This window comes from Coregonus clupeaformis, chromosome 40, assembly GCF_020615455.1.
Source record: "Coregonus clupeaformis isolate EN_2021a chromosome 40, ASM2061545v1, whole genome shotgun sequence".
NCBI classification, from domain to species: Eukaryota; Metazoa; Chordata; class Actinopteri; order Salmoniformes; family Salmonidae; genus Coregonus; species Coregonus clupeaformis.
The window spans coordinates 10,605,253-10,619,548 of NC_059231.1; positions in this window are offsets into that span (position 1 = coordinate 10,605,253).

A 14,296-nucleotide genomic window follows, 5' to 3' on the forward strand; every position below is an offset into this window, starting at 1 on the left:
TCTCAAAGAATGACACATCTCTGTCTCTGTCTCAAAGAATGACACATCTCTGTCTCTGTCTCAAAGAATGACACATCTCTGTCTCCGTCTCAAAGAATGACACATCTCTGTCTCTGTCTCAAAGAATGACACATCTCTGTCTCTGTCTCAAATGAATGACAATTATCTGTCTCTGTCTCAAAGAATGACACATCTCTGTCTCTGTCTCAAAGAATGACACATCTTAGTCTCTGTCTGAAATAATGACACATCTTAGTCTCTTGTCTGAAATAATGACACATCTCTGTCTCTGTCTCAAAGAATGACACATCTCTGTCTCTGTCTCAAAGAATGACACATCTCTGTCTCTGTCTCAAAGAATGACACATCTCTGTCTCTGTCTCAAAGAATGACACATATCTGTCTCTGTCTCAAATAATGACACATCTCTGTCTCTGTCTCAAAGAATGACACATCTCTGTCTCTGTCTCAAAGAATGACACATCTCTGTCTCTGTCTCAAAGAATGACACATCTCTGTCTCTGTCTCAAAGAATGACACATCTCTGTCTCTGTCTCAAAGAATGACACATCTCTGTCTCTGTCTCAAAGAATGACACATCTCTGTCTCTGTCTCAAATAATGACACATCTCTGTCTCTGTCTCAAAGAATGACACATCTCTGTCTCTGTCTCAAAGAATGACACATCTCTGTCTCTGTCTCAAAGAATGACACATCTCTGTCTCTGTCTCAAAGAATGACACATCTCTGTCTCTGTCTCAAAGAATGACACATCTCTGTCTCTGTCTCAAAGAATGACACATCTCTGTCTCTGTCTCAAAGAATGACACATCTCTGTCTCTGTCTCAAAGAATGACACATCTCTGTCTCTGTCTCAAAGAATGACACATCTTAGTCTCTGTCTGAAATAATGACACATCTTAGTCTCTTGTCTCAAAGAATGACACATCTTGGTCTCTGTCTCAAAGGATGACACATCTTAGTCTCTGTCTCAAAGAATGACACAGCTCTGTCTCAAAGAATGACACATCTCTGTCTCTGTCTTAAAGAATTACACATCTCTGTCTCTGTCTCAAAGAATGACACATCTCTGTCTCTGTCTCAAAGAATGACACATCTCTGTCTCTGTCTCAAAGAATGACACATCTCTGTCTCTGTCTCAAAGAATGACACATCTTAGTCTCTGTCTCAAAGAATGACACATCTCTGTCTCTGTCTCAAAGAATGACACATCTCTGTCTCTGTCTCAAAGAATGACACATCTCTGTCTCTGTCTCAAAGAATGACACATCTCTGTCTCTGTCTCAAAGAATGACACATCTCTGTCTCTGTCTCAAAGAATGACACATCTCTGTCTCTGTCTCAAAGAATGACACGTCTCTGTCTCTGTCTCAAAGAATGACACATATGTGTCTCTGTCTCAAAGAATGACACATCTCTGTCTCTGTCTCAAAGAATGACACATCTGTCTCTGTCTCAAAGAATGACACATCTCTGTCTCTGTCTCAAAGAATGACACATCTCTGTCTCTGTCTCAAAGAATGACACATCTTTGTCTCTGTCTCAAAGAATGACACATCTCTGTCTCTGTCTCAAAGAATGACACATCTCTGTCTCTGTCTCAAAGAATGACACATCTTAGTCTCTGTCTCAAAGAATGACACATCTCTGTCTCTGTCTCAAAAAATGACACATCTCTGTCTCTGTCTCAAATAACAACACATCTCTGTCGCTGTCTCAAAGAATGACACATCTCTGTCTCGGTCTCAAAGAATGACACATCTCTGTCTCTGTCTCAAAGAATGACACATCTCTGTCTCCGTCTCAAATAATGACACATCTCTGTCTCTGTCTCAAAGAATGACACGTATCTGTCTCTGTCTCAAATAATGACAATTATCTGTCTCTGTATCAAAGAATGACACATCTTAGTCTCTGTCTGAAATAATGACACATCTTAGTCTCTGTCTCAAAGAATGACACATCTTAGTCTCTGTCTGAAATAATGACACATCTCTGTCTCTGTCTCAAAGAATGACACATCTCTGTCTCTGTCTCAAAGAATGACACATCTCTGTCTCCGTCTCAAAGAATGACACATCTCTGTCTCTGTCTCAAAGAATGACACATCTCTGTCTCTGTCTCAAAGAATGACACATCTCTGTCTCTGTCTCAAAGAATGACACATCTCTGTCTCTGTCTCAAATAATAACACATCTCTGTCTCAAAGAATGACACATCTCTGTCTCTGTCTCAAAGAATGACACATCTCTGTCTCTGTCTCAAAGAATGACACATCTCTGTCTCTGTCTCAAAGAATGACACATCTCTGTCTCTGTCTCAAATAATGACACATCTCTGTCTCTGTCTCAAAGTATGACACATCTCTGTCTCTGTCTCAAAGAATGACACATCTCTGCCTCTGTCTCAAAGAATGGCACATCTCTGTCTGTCTCAAATAATGACACATCTCTGTCTCTGTCTCAAAGAATGACACATCTCTGTCTCTGTCTCAAAGAATGACACATCTCTGTCTCTGTCTCAAAGAATGACACATCTCTGTCTCTGTCTCAAAGAATGACACATCTCTGTCTCTGTCTCAAAGAATGACACATCTCTGTCTCTGTCTCAAATAATGACACATCTCTGTCTCTGTCTCAAAGAATGACACATCTCTGTCTCTGTCTCAAAGAATGACACATCTCTGTCTCTGTCTCAAAGAATGACACATCTCTGTCTCTGTCTCAAAGAATGACACAGTATCTGTCTCTGTCTCAAAGAACGACACATCTCTGTCTCTGTCTCAAAGAATGACACATCTTAGTCTCTGTCTCAAATAATGACACATCTCTGTCTCTGTCTCAAAGAATGACACATCTCTGTCTCTGTCTCAAAGAATGACACATCTCTGTCTCTGTCTCAAAGAATGACACATCTCTGTCTCTGTCTCAAAGAATGACACATCTCTGTCTCTGTCTCAAAGAATGACACATCTCTGTCTCTGTCTCAAAGAATGACACATCTCTGTCTCTGTCTCAAAGAATGACACATCTCTGTCTCTGTCTCAAAGAATGACACATCTCTGTCTCTGTCTCAAAGAATGACACATCTCTGTCTCTGTCTCAAAGAATGACACATCTCTGTCTCTGTCTCAAAGAATGACACATCTCTGTCTCTGTCTCAAAGAATGACACATCTCTGTCTCTGTCTCAAAGAATGACACATCTTAGTCTCTGTCTCAAAGGATGACACATCTTAGTCTCTGTCTCAAATAATGACACAGTCTCTGTCTCAAAGAATGACACATCTCTGTCTCTGTCTCAAAGAATGACACATCTCTGTCTCTGTCTCAAAGAATGACACATCTCTGTCTCTGTCTCAAAGAATAACACATCTCTGTCTCTGTCTCAAAGAATGACACATCTCTGTCTCTGTCTCAAAGAATGACACATCTTAGTCTCTGTCTCAAAGAATGACACATCTCTGTCTCTGTCTCAAAGAATGACACGTATCTGTCTCTGTCTCAAATAATGACACATCTCTGTCTCTGTCTCAAAGAATGACACTATCTGTCTCTGTCTCAAAGAACGACACATCTCTGTCTCTGTCTCAAAGAATGACACATCTCTGTCTCTGTCTCAAAGAATGACACATCTCTGTCTCTGTCTCAAAGAATGACACATCTCTGTCTCTGTCTCAAAGAATGACACGTATCTGTGTCTGTCTCAAATAATGACACATCTCTGTCTCTGTCTCAAAGAATGACACCTCTGTCTCTGTCTCAAAGAATGACACATCTCTGTCTCTGTCTCAAAGAATGACACATCTCTGTCTCTGTCTCAAAGAATGACACATCTCTGTCTCTGTCTCAAAGAATGACACATCTCTGTCTCTGTCTCAAATAATAACACATCTCTGTCTCTGTCTCAAAGAATGACACATCTCTGTCTCTGTCTCAAAGAATGACACATCTCTGTCTCTGTCTCAAAGAATGACACATCTCTGTCTCTGTCTCAAAGAATGACACATCTCTGTCTCTGTCTCAAAGAATGACACATCTCTGTCTCTGTCTCAAAGAATGACACATCTCTGTCTCTGTCTCAAAGAATGACACGTATCTGTCTCTGTCTCAAAGAATGACACATCTCTGTCTCTGTCTCAAAGAATGACACATCTCTGTCTCTGTCTCAAAGAATGACACATCTCTGTCTCTGTCTCAAAGAATGACACATCTTAGTCTCTGTCTCAAAGGATGACACATCTTAGTCTCTGTCTCAAATAATGACACAGCTCTGTCTCAAAGAATGACACATCTCTGTCTCTGTCTAAAGGAATTACACATCTCTGTCTCTGTCTCAAATAATAACACATCTCTGTCTCTGTCTCAAAGAATGACACATATCTGTCTCTGTCTCAAAGAATGACACATCTCTGTCTCTGTCTCAAAGAATGACACATCTTAGTCTCTGTCTCAAAGAATGACACATCTCTGTCTCTGTCTCAAAGAATGACACGTATCTGTCTCTGTCTCAAATAATGACACATCTCTGTCTCTGTCCAAAGAATGACACATCTCTGTCTCAAATAATGACACATCTCTGTCTCTGTCTCAAAGAATAACACATCTCTGTCTCTGTCTCAAATAATAACACATCTCTGTCTCTGTCTCAAAGAATGACACATCTCTGTCTCTGTCTCAAAGAATGACACATCTCTGTCTCTGTCTCAAAGAATGACACATCTCTGTCTCTGTCTCAAATAATGACACATCTCTGTCTCTGTCTCAAAGAATGACACATCTCTGTCTCTGTCTCAAAGAATGACACGATCTGTCTCTGTCTCAAAGAATGACACATCTCTGTCTCTGTCTCAAAGAATGACACACTCTGTCTCTGTCTCAAAGAACCACACATCTCTGTCTCTGTCTCAAATAATGACACATCTCTGTCTCTGTCTCAAAGAATGACACATCTCTGTCTCTGTCTCAAAGAATGACACATCTCTGTCTCTGTCTCAAAGAATGACACATCTCTGTCTCTGTCCAAAGAAAGACCCGTATCTGTCTCTGTCTCAAAGAATGACACATCTCTGTCTCTGTCTCAAAGAATGACACATCTCTGTCTCTGTCTCAAATAATGACACATCTCTGTCTCTGTCTCAAAGAATGACACATCTCTGTCTCTGTCTCAAATAATAACACATCTCTGTCTCTGTCTCAAATAATAACACATCTCTGTCTCTGTCTCAAAGAATGACACATCTCTGTCTCTGTCTCAAAGAATGACACATCTCTGTCTCTGTCTCAAAGAATGACACATCTCTGTCTCTGTCTCAAAGAATGACACATCTCTGTCTCTGTCTCAAATAATGACACATCTCTGTCTCTGTCTCAAAGAATGACACGTATCTGTCTCTGTCTCAAAGAATGACACTTATCTGTCTCTGTCTCAAAGAATGACACATCTCTGTCTCTGTCTCAAAGAATGACACATCTCTGTCTCTGTCTCAAAGAATGACACATCTCTGTCTCTGTCTCAAAGAATGACACATCTTAGTCTCTGTCTCAAAGGATGACACATCTTAGTCTCTGTCTCAAATAATGACACATCTCTGTCTCTGTCTCAAAGAATGACACATCTCTGTCTCTGTCTCAAAGAATGACACATATCTGTCTCTGTCTCAAATAATGACACATCTCTGTCTCTGTCTCAAAGAATGACACATCTCTGTCTCTGTCTCAAAGAATGACACATCTCTGTCTCTGTCTCAAAGAATGACACATCTCTGTCTCTGTCTCAAAGAATGACACATCTCTGTCTCCGTCTCAAAGAATGACACATCTCTGTCTCTGTCTCAAAGAATGACACGTATCTGTCTCTGTCTCAAATAATGACACATCTCTGTCTATGTCCAAAGAAAGACCCGTATCTGTCTCTGTCTCAAAGAACGACACATCTCTGTCTCTGTCTCAAAGAATGACACATCTCTGTCTCGGTCTCAAAGAATGACACATCTCTGTCTCTGTCTCAAAGAATGACACATCTCTGTCTCCGTCTCAAATAATGACACATCTCTGTCTCTGTCTCAAAGAATGACACATATCTGTCTCTGTCTCAAATAAAGACAATTATCTGTCTCTGTATCAAAGAATGACACATCTAAAGTCTCTGTCTCAAAGAATGACACATCTTAGTCTCTGTCTGAAATAATGACACATCTTAGTCTCTGTCTCAAAGAATGACACATCTCTGTCTCTGTCTCAAAGAATGACACATCTCTGTCTCTGTCTCAAAGAATGACACATCTCTGTCTCCGTCTCAAATAATGACACATCTCTGTCTCTGTCTCAAAGAATGACACATCTCTGTCTCTGTCTCAAAGAATGACACATCTCTGTCTCTGTCTCAAAGAAAGACACATCTCAGTCTCTGTCTCAAAGAATGACACATCTCTGTCTCTGTCTCAAAGAATGACACATCTCTGTCTCAAATAATGACACATCTCTGTCTCTGTCTCAAAGAATGACACATCTCTGTCTCTGTCTCAAAGAATGACACATCTCTGTCTCTGTCTCAAATAATAACACATCTCTGTCTCTGTCTCAAAGAATGACACATCTCTGTCTCTGTCTCAAAGAATGACACATCTCTGTCTCTGTCTCAAAGAATGACACATCTCTGTCTCTGTCTCAAAGAATGACACATCTCTGTCTCTGTCTCAAAGAATGACACGTATCTGTCTCTGTCTCAAAGAATGACACGTATCTGTCTCTGTCTCAAAGAATGACACTTATCTGTCTCTGTCTCAAAGAATGACACATCTCTGTCTCTGTCTCAAAGAATGACACATCTCTGTCTCTGTCTCAAAGAATGACACATCTCTGTCTCTGTCTCAAAGAATGACACATCTTAGTCTCTGTCTCAAAGGATGACACATCTTAGTCTCTGTCTCAAATAATGACACAGCTCTGTCTCAAAGAATGACACATCTCTGTCTCTGTCTCAAGGAATTACACATCTCTGTCTCTGTCTCAAATAATAACACATCTCTGTCTCTGTCTCAAATAATAACACATCTCTGTCTCTGTCTCAAAGAATGACACATCTCTGTCTCTGTCTCAAAGAATGACACATCTTAGTCTCTGTCTCAAAGAATGACACATCTCTGTCTCTGTCTCAAAAATGACACATCTCTGTCTCTGTCTCAAAGAATGACACATCTCTGTCTCTGTCTCAAAGAATGACACATCTCTGTCTCTGTCTCAAAGAATGACACATCTCTGTCTCTGTCTCAAATAATGACACATCTCTGTCTCTGTCTCAAAGAATGACACGTATCTGTCTCTGTCTCAAAGAATGACACTTATGTGTCTCTGTCTCAAAGAATGACACATCTCTGTCTCTGTCTCAAAGAATGACACATCTGTCTCTGTCTCAAAGAATGACACATCTCTGTCTCTGTCTCAAAGAATGACACATCTCTGTCTCTGTCTCAAAGAATGACACATCTTAGTCTATGTCTCAAAGAATGACACATCTCTGTCTCTGTCTCAAAAAATGACACATCTCTGTCTCTGTCTCAAAGAATGACACATCTTAGTCTCTGTCTCAAAGAATGACACATCTCTGTCTCTGTCTCAAAAAATGACACATCTCTGTCTCTGTCTCAAATAACAACACATCTCTGTCGCTGTCTCAAAGAATGACACATCTCTGTCTCTGTCTCAAAGAATGACACATCTCTGTCTCTGTCTCAAAGAATGACACATCTCTGTCTCTGTCTCAAAGAATGACACATCTCTGTCTCTGTCTCAAAGAATGACACATATCTGTCTCTGTCTCAAAGAATGACACATTTCTGTCTCTGTATCAAAGAATGACACATCTATAGTCTCTGTCTCAAAGAATGACACATCTCTAGTCTCTGTCTGAAAGAATGACACATCTCTAGTCTCTGTCTCGAAATAATGACACATCTCTGTCTCTGTCTCAAAGAATGACACATCTCTGTCTCTGTCTCAAAGAATGACACATCTCTGTCTCTGTCTCAAAGAATGACACATCTCTGTCTCTGTCTCAAAGAATGACACATATCTGTCTCTGTCTCAAATAATGACACATCTCTGTCTCTGTCTCAAAGAATGACACGTATCTGTCTCTGTCTCAAAGAACGACACATCTCTGTCTCAAAGAATGACACATCTCTGTCTCTGTCTCAAATAATGACACATCTCTGTCTCTGTCTCAAAGAATGACACATCTCTGTCTCTGTCTCAAATAATGACACATCTCTGTCTCTGTCTCAAAGAATGACACATCTCTGTCTCTGTCTCAAAGAATGACACATCTCTGTCTCTGTCTCAAAGAATGACACATCTCTGTCTCTGTCTCAAAGAATGACACATCTCTGTCTCTGTCTCAAAGAATGACACATCTCTGTCTCTGTCTCAAAGAATGACACGTATCTGTCTCTGTCTCAAAGAATGACACATCTTAGTCTCTGTCTCAAAGAATGACACATCTCTGTCTCTGTCTCAAAGAATGACACATCTCTGTCTCTGTCTCAAAGAATGACACATCTCTGTCTCTGTCTCAAAGAATGACACATCTCTGTCTCTGTCTCAAAGAATGACACATCTCTGTCTCTGTCTCAAAGAATGACACATCTCTGTCTCTGTCTCAAAGAATGACACATCTCTGTCTCTGTCTCAAAGAATGACACATCTCTGTCTCTGTCTCAAAGAATGACACATCTCTGTCTCTGTCTCAAAGAATGACACATCTCTGTCTCTGTCTCAAAGAATGACACATCTCTGTCTCTGTCTCAAAGAATGACACATCTCTGTCTCTGTCTCAAAGAATGACACATCTCTGTCTCTGTCTCAAAGAATAACACATCTCTGTCTCTGTCTCAAAGAATGACACATCTCTGTCTCTGTCTCAAAGAATGACACATCTCTGTCTCTGTCTCAAAGAATGACACATCTCTGTCTCTGTCTCAAAGAATGACACATCTCTGTCTCTGTCTCAAAGAATGACACATCTCTGTCTCTGTCTCAAAGAATGACACATATCTGTCTCTGTCTCAAAGAATGACACATCTCTGTCTCTGTCTCAAAGAATGACACATCTCTGTCTCTGTCTCAAAGAATGACACATCTCTGTCTCTGTCTCAAAGAATGACACATCTTAGTCTCTGTCTCAAAGGATGACACATCTTAGTCTCTGTCTCAAATAATGACACATCTCTGTCTCTGTCTCAAAGAATGACACATCTCTGTCTCTGTCTCAAAAAATGACACATCTCTGTCTCTGTCTCAAAGAATGACACATCTCTGTCTCTGTCTCAAAGAATGACACATCTCTGTCTCTGTCTCAAAGAATGACACATCTCTGTCTCTGTCTCAAAGAATGACACATCTTAGTCTCTGTCTCAAAGAATGACACATCTCTGTCTCTGTCTCAAAGAATGACACATCTCTGTCTCTGTCTCAAAGAATGACACATCTCTGTCTCTGTCTCAAAGAAAGACACGTATCTGTCTCTGTCTCAAAGAATGACACATCTCTGTCTCTGTCTCAAAGAATGACACATCTCTGTCTCTGTCTCAAAGAATGACACATCTCTGTCTCTGTCTCAAAGAATGACACATCTCTGTCTCTGTCTCAAAGAATGACACGTATCTGTCTCTGTCTCAAAGAATGACACATCTCTGTCTCTGTCTCAAAGAATGACACATCTCTGTCTCTGTCTCAAAGAATGACACATCTCTGTCTCTGTCTCAAAGAATGACACATCTCTGTCTCTGTCTCAAAGAATGACACATCTCTGTCTCTGTCTCAAAGAATGACACATCTCTGTCTCTGTCTCAAAGAATGACACATCTCTGTCTCTGTCTCAAAGAATGACACATCTCTGTCTCTGTCTCAAAGAATGACACATCTCTGTCTCTGTCTCAAAGAATGACACATCTCTGTCTCTGTCTCAAAGAATGACACATCTCTGTCTCTGTCTCAAAGAATGACACATCTCTGTCTCTGTCTCAAAGAATGACACATCTCTGTCTCTGTCTCAAAGAATGACACATCTCTGTCTCTGTCTCAAAGAATGACACATCTCTGTCTCTGTCTCAAAGAATGACACATCTCTGTCTCTGTCTCAAAGAATGACACATCTCTGTCTCTGTCTCAAAGAATGACACATCTCTGTCTCTGTCTCAAAGAATGACACATCTCTGTCTCTGTCTCAAAGAATGACACATCTCTGTCTCTGTCTCAAAGAATGACACATCTCTGTCTCTGTCTCAAAGAATGACACATCTCTGTCTCTGTCTCAAAGAATGACACATCTCTGTCTCTGTCTCAAAGAATGACACATCTCTGTCTCTGTCTCAAAGAATGACACATATCTGTCTCTGTCTCAAAGAATGACACATCTCTGTCTCTGTCTCAAAGAATGACACATCTCTGTCTCTGTCTCAAAGAATGACACATCTCTGTCTCTGTCTCAAAGAATGACACATCTTAGTCTCTGTCTCAAAGGATGACACATCTTAGTCTCTGTCTCAAATAATGACACAGCTCTGTCTCAAAGAATGACACATCTCTGTCTCTGTCTAAAGGAATTACACATCTCTGTCTCTGTCTCAAATAATAACACATCTCTGTCTCTGTCTCAAATAATAACACATATCTGTCTCTGTCTCAAAGAATGACACATCTCTGTCTCTGTCTCAAAGAATGACACATCTTAGTCTCTGTCTCAAAGAATGACACATCTCTGTCTCTGTCTCAAAGAATGACACGTATCTGTCTCTGTCTCAAATAATGACACATCTCTGTCTCTGTCCAAAGAAAGACCCGTATCTGTCTCTGTCTCAAAGAACGACACATCTCTGTCTCTGTCTCAAAGAATGACACATCTTTGTCTCTGTCTCAAATAATGACACATCTCTGTCTATGTCTCAAAGAATGACACATCTCTGTCTCTGTCTCAAATAATGACACATCTCTGTCTCTGTCTCAAAGAATGACACATCTCTGTCTCTGTCTCAAAGAATGACACATCTCTGTCTCTGTCTCAAAGAATGACACATCTCTGTCTCTGTCTCAAAGAATGACACATCTCTGTCTCTGTCTCAAAGAATGACACATCTCTGTCTCTGTCTCAAAGAAAGACACATATCTGTCTCTGTCTCAAAGAATGACACATCTCTGTCTCTGTCTCAAAGAATGACACATCTCTGTCTCTGTCTCAAAGAATGACACATCTCTGTCTCTGTCTCAAAGAATGACACATCTCTGTCTCTGTCTCAAAGAATGACACATCTCTGTCTCTGTCTCAAAGAATGACACATCTCTGTCTCTGTCTCAAAGAATGACACATCTCTGTCTCTGTCTCAAAGAATGACACATCTCTGTCTCTGTCTCAAAGAAAGACACATATCTGTCTCTGTCTCAAAGAATGACACATCTCTGTCTCTGTCTCAAAGAATGACACATCTCTGTCTCTGTCTCAAAGAATGACACATCTCTGTCTCTGTCTCAAAGAATGACACATCTCTGTCTCTGTCTCAAAGAATGACACATCTCTGTCTCTGTCTCAAAGAATAACACATCTCTGTCTCTGTCTCAAAGAATGACACATCTCTGTCTCTGTCTCAAAGAATGACACATCTCTGTCTCTGTCTCAAAGAATGACACATCTCTGTCTCTGTCTCAAAGAATGACACATCTCTGTCTCTGTCTCAAATAATGACACATCTCTGTCTCTGTCTCAAAGAATGACACGTATCTGTCTCTGTCTCAAAGAATGACACATCTCTGTCTCTGTCTCAAAGAATGACACATCTCTGTCTCTGTCTCAAAGAATGACACATATCTGTCTCTGTCTCAAAGAATGACACATCTTAGTCTCTGTCTCAAAGGATGACACATCTTAGTCTCTGTCTCAAATAATGACACAGCTCTGTCTCAAAGAATGACACATCTCTGTCTCTGTCTCAAATAATGACACATCTCTGTCTCTGTCTCAAATAATGACACATCTCTGTCTCTGTCTCAAAGAATGACACATCTCTGTCTCTGTCTCAAAGAATGACACATCTCTGTCTCTGTCTCAAAGAATGACACATCTTAGTCTCTGTCTCAAAGAATGACACATCTCTGTCTCTGTCTCAAAGAATGACACGTATCTGTCTCTGTCTCAAAGAATGACACATCTCTGTCTCTGTCTCAAAGAAAGACACATATCTGTCTCTGTCTCAAAGAACGACACATCTCTGTCTCTGTCTCAAAGAATGACACATCTCTGTCTCTGTCTCAAAGAATGACACATCTCTGTCTCTGTCTCAAAGAATGACACATCTCTGTCTCTGTCTCAAAGAATGACACATCTCTGTCTCTGTCTCAAAGAATGACACATCTCTGTCTCTGTCTCAAAGAATGACACATATCTGTCTCTGTCTCAAAGAATGACACATCTCTGTCTCTGTCTCAAAGAATGACACATCTCTGTCTCTGTCTCAAAGAATGACACATCTCTGTCTCTGTCTCAAAGAATGACACAGCTCTGTCTCTGTCTCAAAGAATGACACATCTCTGTCTCTGTCTCAAATAATTACACATCTCTGTCTCTGTCTCAAAGAATGACACATCTCTGTCTCCGTCTCAAAGAATGACACATCTCTGTCTCTGTCTCAAGGAATTACACATCTCTGTCTCTGTCTCAAATAATAACACATCTCTGTCTCTGTCTCAAAGAATGACACATATCTGTCTCTGTCTCAAAGAATGACACATCTCTGTCTCTGTCTCAAAGAATGACACATCTCTGTCTCTGTCTCAAAGAATGACACATCTCTGTCTCTGTCTCAAAGAATGACACATCTCTGTCTCTGTCTCAAAGAATAACACATCTCTGTCTCTGTCTCAAAGAATGACACATCTCTGTCTCTGTCTCAAAGAATGACACATCTCTGTCTCTGTCTCAAAGAATGACACATCTCTGTCTCTGTCTCAAAGAATGACACATCTCTGTCTCTGTCTCAAAGAATGACACATCTCTGTCTCTGTCTCAAAGAATGACACATCTCTGTCTCTGTCTCAAAGAATGACACATCTCTGTCTCTGTCTCAAAGAATGACACATCTCTGTCTCTGTCTCAAAGAATGACACATCTCTGTCTCTGTCTCAAAGAATGACACATCTCTGTCTCTGTCTCAAAGAATGACACATCTTAGTCTCTGTCTCAAAGGATGACACATCTTAGTCTCTGTCTCAAATAATGACACAGCTCTGTCTCAAAGAATGACACATCTCTGTCTCTGTCTCAAAGAATGACACATCTCTGTCTCTGTCTCAAAGAATGACACATCTCTGTCTCTGTCTCAAATAATGACACATCTCTGTCTCTGTCTCAAAGAATGACACATCTCTGTCTCTGTCTCAAAGAATGACACATCTCTGTCTCAAAGAATGACACATCTCTGTCTCTGTCTCAAAGAATGACACATATCTGTCTCTGTCTCAAAGAATGACACATCTCTGTCTCTGTCTCAAAGAAAGACACATATCTGTCTCTGTCTCAAAGAATGACACATCTCTGTCTCTGTCTCAAAGAATGACACATCTTTGTCTCTGTCTCAAAGAATGACACATCTCTGTCTCTGTCTCAAAGAATGACACATCTCTGTCTCTGTCTCAAATAATAACACATCTCTGTCTCTGTCTCAAAGAATGACACATCTCTGTCTCTGTCTCAAAGAATGACACATCTCTGTCTCTGTCTCAAAGAATGACACATCTCTGTCTCTGTCTCAAAGAATGACACATATCTGTCTCTGTCTCAAAGAATGACACATCTCTGTCTCTGTCCAAAGAAAGACCCATATCTGTCTCTGTCTCAAAGAACGACACATCTCTGTCTCTGTCTCAAAGAATGACACATCTCTGTCTCTGTCTCAAAGAATGACACATCTCTGTCTCTGTCTCAAAGAATGACACATCTCTGTCTCTGTCTCAAAGAATGACACATCTCTGTCTCTGTCTCAAATAATTACACATCTCTGTCTCTGTCTCAAAGAATGACACATCTCTGTCTCCGTCTCAAAGAATGACACATCTCTGTCTCTGTCTCAAGGAATTACACATCTCTGTCTCTGTCTCAAAGAATGACACATCTCTGTCTCTGTCTCAAAGAATGACACATCTCTGTCTCTGTCTCAAAGAATGACACATCTCTGTCTCTGTCTCAAAGAATGACACATCTCTGTCTCTGTCTCAAATAATGACACATCT